The sequence below is a fragment of the Homarus americanus genome, unplaced genomic scaffold (genome assembly GCF_018991925.1).
Source record: "Homarus americanus isolate GMGI-L3 unplaced genomic scaffold, GMGI_Hamer_2.0 scaffold6894, whole genome shotgun sequence".
In the NCBI taxonomy this organism is placed as follows: Eukaryota; Metazoa; Arthropoda; class Malacostraca; order Decapoda; family Nephropidae; genus Homarus; species Homarus americanus.
In genome coordinates, this window is record NW_024731872.1 from 709,194 (window position 1) to 716,670 (window position 7,477).

The window sequence follows — 7,477 nt, forward strand, 5'->3', positions numbered from 1 at the left end:
GGTAACAGTAGGAGGGAGGGCAACAGTGGGAGGGAGTAACAGGAGGAAGTAGGGGGTAACAGTAGGAGGGGGGGGGGTAACAGTAGGAGGGTAACAGGTAACAGTAGGAGGACAGTAGGGGGTAACAGTAGAGGGTAACAGTAGGAGGGAACAGTAGGAGGGTAACAGGGAGGGGGTAAACAGAGAGGAGGAATAACAGTAGGAGGGGGTAACAGTAGGAGGGGGTAACAGTAAGGGGTAACAGTAGGAGGGGTAACAGTAAGAGGGGGTAACAGTAGGAGGGGTAACAGTAAGAGGGAGGGAAGTAGGAGGGGGTAACAGTAGGAGGGGGTAACAGTAGGAGGGGGTAACAGTAGGAGGGGGTAACAGTAGGAGGAGGAAACAGTAGGAGGGGGTAACAGTAGGAGGGGGTAACAGTAGGAGGGGGTAACAGTAAAAGGGGTCATCATCACCACTCCCCATCACAGCAGAGTTAAGGGAGAGGCTTCATTTTAAAGCTAAAGTAATCCATCACGTTTCTGTTACCACGATATGTGACAGTGACAAAGTTATAAGTTACTTTTCACTGTTTTCATAATAAGTTACATATCTAGCTGAAAGAAATTTTGTTGCACGTTGTAAATTAAACTGCGTGTTTCCGAGTGTTGTTCGTACTCACGCGTCTCATTATGACACCTTGCGAGTGATTGTCTAAACTTATATACTGCAACTTACGCCCCGCCCCACTTTTTTTTTCACTGGAGAAACTAAAAAAATTAAATCCGGCGCAGGACTTTTGATGACTTTTAATATATTGTCATGTATAGATAATTAAATCGATTCTTATATTTTATCATCTGTTCAAATTCTTAGAGAGTTACCTGAACTGTCACAGACTACAGGTAGATTAACTTAACAATATCACCACCACCACCTGACTTACCACACGTCAAGCACTTTCATAACACTACTGTAAAAAATATCTTCCCTTAACCAACTTTCCAAAAATATTCTTAATTTCCTTTTTTTCTTTTACCTTTTAACATTTCGAAAGGGATTTATAAAAAAAAAAAGTCTTAAAACATCTTTGGTAAATTGCAACGCCTTAAATATTTTCAAATGAGTTTATACGAATCATGGTAAAACATCATCCAAGATAAAAGGAAATTCAGAGACAACAGAAGAAAAATACGAGAACAGGTGAAAAGTTTTTATTAGATGAGAGAACGAGACACATTCTTGACGTAACAGAGACAAAAATAACTGCTTGAAGACGATCACCTTAGCGAGAGGCGGAGGCGGTAAGGAGAGGGTGATGAGAGTGCCGGCTGGGTAGTGGTGAGGGACGTAACTAAGGGAGGATGGTGGTGAGGGACTCCTGGAGGGTGGTGGTGAGGGACTACTGGAGGATGGTGGTGAGGGACTTGGCTACAGGACATATACTGTACCTATCTTAATTTCACTGTACAAATAAGATCATCAGAATGCCACTCGTGTAGACCAGCACAGAGGAGATCACTCGTACGTCAACACCCACACAAGATGGAGGAGGAGAAACCACTGACAGAACCGCTATGAAGGAAGATTCACCCCCCATACTGTATTATATTACAGGCGAGCAATACAGCAAAAGGTTACAGTGTGCTGGGGGGATGGGGGAGACAAATCGCCACCGTGACCCAAGAACTGGTAAAAAGTGAGGGAAATTCCCGGGGACAACTGCCGCGTGCAGGGGAACCGATATATTGGGACGCAGACAGCAGCAAAAAAGTAGGCGAAGATCTGCAGTCTGGCTGAGCCTCACCAAATGTGGAGATATGAAGCCGAACCTCTTGAAGACCTGAGGCACGAGGGAGTGAAAGAGCCGTCTGTGGGGATGAGGATAAGAAGGACAGCTGATGACGAGGGGGGAAGAAAGACACTGGGGAAGGGAGGGGGAAGCAGGAGGGAATGAGTGTATCGAGATAGACAGACGAAGGGGAAAAAGTAACGCAGCAAAAGTAGTGGTAAAGGAAGACATAAAAATCAGAGCCAATTGTATGAACAGCTTGAGGAAGAGAGGCCAGGAACATGACTCTCAAGCTGGCGGGAGACGAGCATGATTCTCAAGCTGGTGGGAGACGAGCATGATTCTCAAGCTGGTGGGAGACGAACATGACTTTCAAGCTGGTGGGAGACGAACATGACTCTCAAGCTGGCGGGAGACGAGCATGATTCTCAAGCTGGTGGGAGACGAGCATGATTCTCAAGCTGGTGGGAGACGAACATGACTTTCAAGCTGGTGGGAGACGAAGATAACTCTCAAGCTGGCGGGAGACGAGCATGATTCTCAAGCTGGTGGGAGACGAACATGACTTTCAAGCTGGTGGGAGACGAAGATAACTCTCAAGCTGGCGGGAGACGGTATACCCCAAACAACAAAGATACAAATCAAGAATGGGAAAATGAAATCAAGAATGGAGGTGTTTATGTTGGGAGGAATATTTCGAAGACTCGTTGAGCCCAGAAGAACAGAAGCGCCATCTTGTACCATCTTGTCCCATCTTACACCATCTTGCACCATCTTACACCATCTTACACCATCTTGCACCATCTTACACCATCTTACACCATCTTGCACTTATATGGTTTAGCGACAGTAGTATTAGTGGGATCGAAAAAAAAATATCTAGATGAAAAAGAATGAAAAGAAGAAGATTGATGGATATTAGAAAGGGAAATCACATGATGAAATATTTAAGAAGAATGTTAGCTGGTCGTGGGTCGAGGAAGGTAAGACGTGTACAATGTCCAGAGGAGGAGTAGGAGAGGATTGCAAGGAGAAGTTACAAGATGGAGGTGAAGGGAAAAGAAGATGGAGGTGATGGGAGAAGAAGGAAAGATATACCAAGGATAAGATGGATAGAGACAGTGAAAAGATATCTGGAAAGAGCAGTAGAGGAAAGTTGGATGACAGAAGAAGAGGAGGAAGGATAGATGATATAAGCAGAGAATTCAGCCAGTTGGAGGCTGATTGATTATGGAGTGGACAGAGAAAGTGTGTGATATAAGCCTTTGAGACATATATAGTTTTGGTGTTTTTTGTGTAATGACGAATCTTTCTCTAAAATTAGAATCAATATCTTATTTCAGAACTCACGTGGTGGGAAAACAATAGAAGCATCACAAAGAAACAACAATACATCAGGTTCCTTTAACTGTTTCTCGTCTGGAAACTTGGTACAATAGAAAGGGAATCGTTTGGTCAATACACACCCTGAGGAAGATCACAACGCAGTTTAGTTTCGTCGCCGCTGTTCTGAGACGACTGGCTAATATCAAACTAATCTAGCACGAAACGCTCTCGAATATTAAGTGCATCGCTGTAGTGTTAAGTGCATCGCTGTAGTCTTAAGTGAGCCGCTGTAGTGTTAAGTGCATCGCTGTAGTATTAAGTGAGCCGCTGTAGTATTAAGTGCGCCGCTGTAGTCGTAAGTGCATCGCTGTAGTCTTAAGTGCGCCGCTGTAGTGTTAAGTGTGCGCCGCTGTAGTGCGTATCTACACATTACACTTCAAGAGTTACTACGCTATACGACTGTGCTCTACTAATTTTGGCAATATAAGTTGATACTGTTCTCGAAAATTTTGCCACACCTTAACGAAACGTGTTACATCGAACCCTGTGCCTCTGGGTTCACCTTGGACGACCCACCACCATCCTCGCCATTACCGTCTCAGCTCCAACCCTTCGTTTCTCGCTTAACATCCTCCCTCGGGATAACAGTACACACACACACACACACACACACAAACACTCCACACCTCCCACACACTCCACACACACACACACACACACACACACACACACACACACAAACTAGACACACACACACACGCATAAACTACACACACACACACACACACACACACACACAAAACTGAACACACACACACACACACAAACTAGACACACACACACGCATAAACTACACACACACACACACACACACACACACACAATCACCGCCTACGAATTTCTCCGAAAAACAATTAGTTCATACACTTAGACGTCATCACTTTGCGAAATACCTGATTGACGTGGAAAAATTAGCTCTTTCCCTGTTATTTTGCGAGGCTCCCATCCAGTGTTTTCCTCGGACATTCTCTGCTTTTATGTCCCCGAATTTAAGAAATGACTTGGTGAAACGATAATACGTAGGAGGGAGTTCATTTAGAAAGATCCGCCTCACCTGAAGACGTGTATGAACCAACAGGTGAAAGGTAAGACGCGTGTGTGTGGTTTATTGAAAGGATCCACACAGGTATAGGTACACGAGGAGGAGGATGGTTCGTGAGATATAAAGATGAGAGTAGAAGATACATATGTAAAGAGAGAGAGAGAGAGAGAGAGAGAGAGAGAGAGAGAGAGAGAGAGAGAGAGAGAGAGAGAGAGAGAGAGAGAGAGAGAGAGACGTGTTTATACTCTTTATTTTTAGCTTTGATATAATTATTTCAGTAATTATAGATATATCTCTATTTTTGTAAGTTTTTATTTATTAATTTTGTTCTCAACTTTAATATATATATATTTTTTTATCATTTGCTCATCTTGTTTTTATTTAGTGTTTTATTCTCATTTGTGTGTGTGTGTGTGTGTGTGTGTGTGTGTGTGTGTTTGTTTACTTTGTTTGTTTAATATTTTCTCAGTTTGTTTTGTATTTTTGTCTCTATAGCTTAGGTTGAAGATAAAAGAGTTAACATGAGAAAATAATGATAAACAGAAAAATAACAAGAGATAGGTGATAATAATTATTCCTCCCTTCTCTACTGTACATCAAAAACATCACGTATTCGTCTACCTGGTGATTTATCTTCATTCTTGACCATTTGTTTAAACATCGGTGGATACTTATTAAGTGTCCGGAAAATGACCCCCTGAGCCCAAAGTTCGTGTCATTTTTCAGTAATCGGATGACGTTATTGGAATATTTAGGCTAAGGCTTCGGTTGCCTATACTCCCACCCGAGTTAATTTTTCAACTAGTTATATGTGAATAGAAAAATCTCTGGGGTACAGTAAGAATCAATTTAGATGGTACATTCAAAATTATAAAGAAATTCAAAATATCTGCGTGATTGAAGAATTTAATGTTTTCTTTATGTAAATATTGTCACCTTGTCAAGACGTCTTTAGAATGAGATAAAAATACATAAATAAAACACAAGTGAATTTCGATAAGGAAAACATAAAAGGATTGATGAAAGAAAATGAGTAAATATAGCACAGAGAAGATAACTAAAGTAGGACATGCGATAAAGTGTGATAAATGGGAACAATGACGTAGGATGATGTTAAGGAAGCTACAGTGTTGAAGAAGACGATTGACTGGTTACCAAGAATGGAATACCTGGAAATTATAAAAAACGAAAACTATAAAAATGGCTGTATATATAGAAAGACGGGGGGGTGGAATTGAGAGAAGTGGGTGTTCGGAGGGTTTTGGGTGGGGTGGTGGAAGGTGGTTTTGTGGAGGGCTGTGGGTTGGTGGGGTGGTTGTTTGATAAGGATAAGTGGGTATATGGGTGGGGTAGGCACAATACCACAGACTACATAGGAAAAAAAAAATGTTCCTATGTAAATACTCTCAAAGATCTTAAAGCGATATACTGTATGGATGGTTCTGGCCTTTAAAGGGTTGGGTGTCCAGATAATCCCGGATAAAAATTGTTTTGTCCCTTTAAATTCTGGTAGTATAATGCTGTTACCGTATTGTATAAGCTGAATTTAAAAACCAGAAGTTTACACTCTACGATAATTATATGGAAGTCATTGTCAACTTCTAGATCAGTATAATTGATAGAAGTATAGAGCTCGCCGATCGAATGTTTACAAAGAACACAGCCTTCTCGGATAGGTACACAGTACAAGGGTTTGGGTTATATAATTATGATGGAGGTAACACGGCAATCACCACTAATAATTAAAACCATATTTATCACCAGCACAATCATCTATTCTTCAGCACTGCCTTCACACCACAATCACCACCACCATTACCACCACATTCATCACCAGCACAATCACCACCTCACTACAATCACCACCACCACAATACCACCACCATTACCACACCACATTCATCACCAGCACAATCACCACCACTACAATCACCACCACCACAATCACCACCTCACCATTACTCACCACATTCTCATCACCAGCACAACCACCACTCACCACCACCACCATCATCACCAGTACCATTCACATTCACTCATCACTACCACTACTACAATCACCTTCACTACCACCACTATCACCACTACCACACCTTGTCTCCTAAAAATGCATTCCTGAGATGTTGAAGGGATGCCCACAGTAGGGTTCCACAGTCGGAGGGGTCTATCACACGAAGGGTTCTAGGGGAGGGGTCTACCACACTGTTATAAAACACACTCTCTCCGTAAATTACTAATTCTCTCCTTATGTAATTACATATACACTAATTTTCTGCACTAAAACTCTTTTCTGTTTTCCTTTCCTTCTTCCAGTGTCCTCTCATCTCTATTCTTATCAAAGGTCAAAGTCATTTTGAGATTTGTAATATTTTACTTTTTAATAATTTTCCTCTGGTTCGCAGGTATTTAAGTTTGGAAGCGAAATGTCATGGGTTAGAGGTCAGTATTAGGGGTCAGAGGCCTAATAAAATCAGGGGTCATGGGTTAGAGGCCAGTATTATGGGTTAGGAGGTCGCGGGTTAGGCCAGGTGTTAGGAGGTCAGGTATTAGAGGTCATCAGGAGGGCTCGCGGGTTAGAAGCCAGGTATCAGGTGTTAGAGGTCAAGCGTCATGGGATATAGATCATCCATTTGAGTGTCAGGGGGTCATGGTTAGAATCCAGGTAGGAATGTGCTGCTTAGGATCTGTTAGCAAAATTTGATATCTAGATTATAACTTGTTCAAATGGCTTTTTAGAAAGATATTCAAATGATTTTTAGAATCTTTTAATTACTTTTGCAATACTTAATTACTCGCCATATGGGTTTTCGGGGTGAAATTTCTTGGTGCTTGTGTATTGACTTCTGGATGTACTTAATAAGTTAGGCATTAAATTTTTGGTTCAGAGAGAGAGAAAAAATATTTTGGCCAAAAATCCTTTAAGGCTTTAGACTTACATTATTGTCATTTCGGCAAAAAATGGATTTTATTCAAAATTTCAGTATAGGTACTCCTGAATGTGCTGCTTAAGGATCTGTTAGCAAAATTTGATATCTTGATTATAACTTGTTCAAATGGCTTTTAGAAAATGTTCAAATGATTTTAGAATATTTTAATTACTTTTACAATGCTAATTACTCGCCATATGGGTTTTTTCGAGGGTCATTTCTTGGTGCTTGTGTATTATTCTGGATGTACTTAATAGTTAGGCACATTAGAATTTTTAGTTCAGAAAACGTATTTTGGCCGTCCTTTTCTTAAGGCTTTAGACTTACAATTTTGTCATTCGGCCAAAAATGATT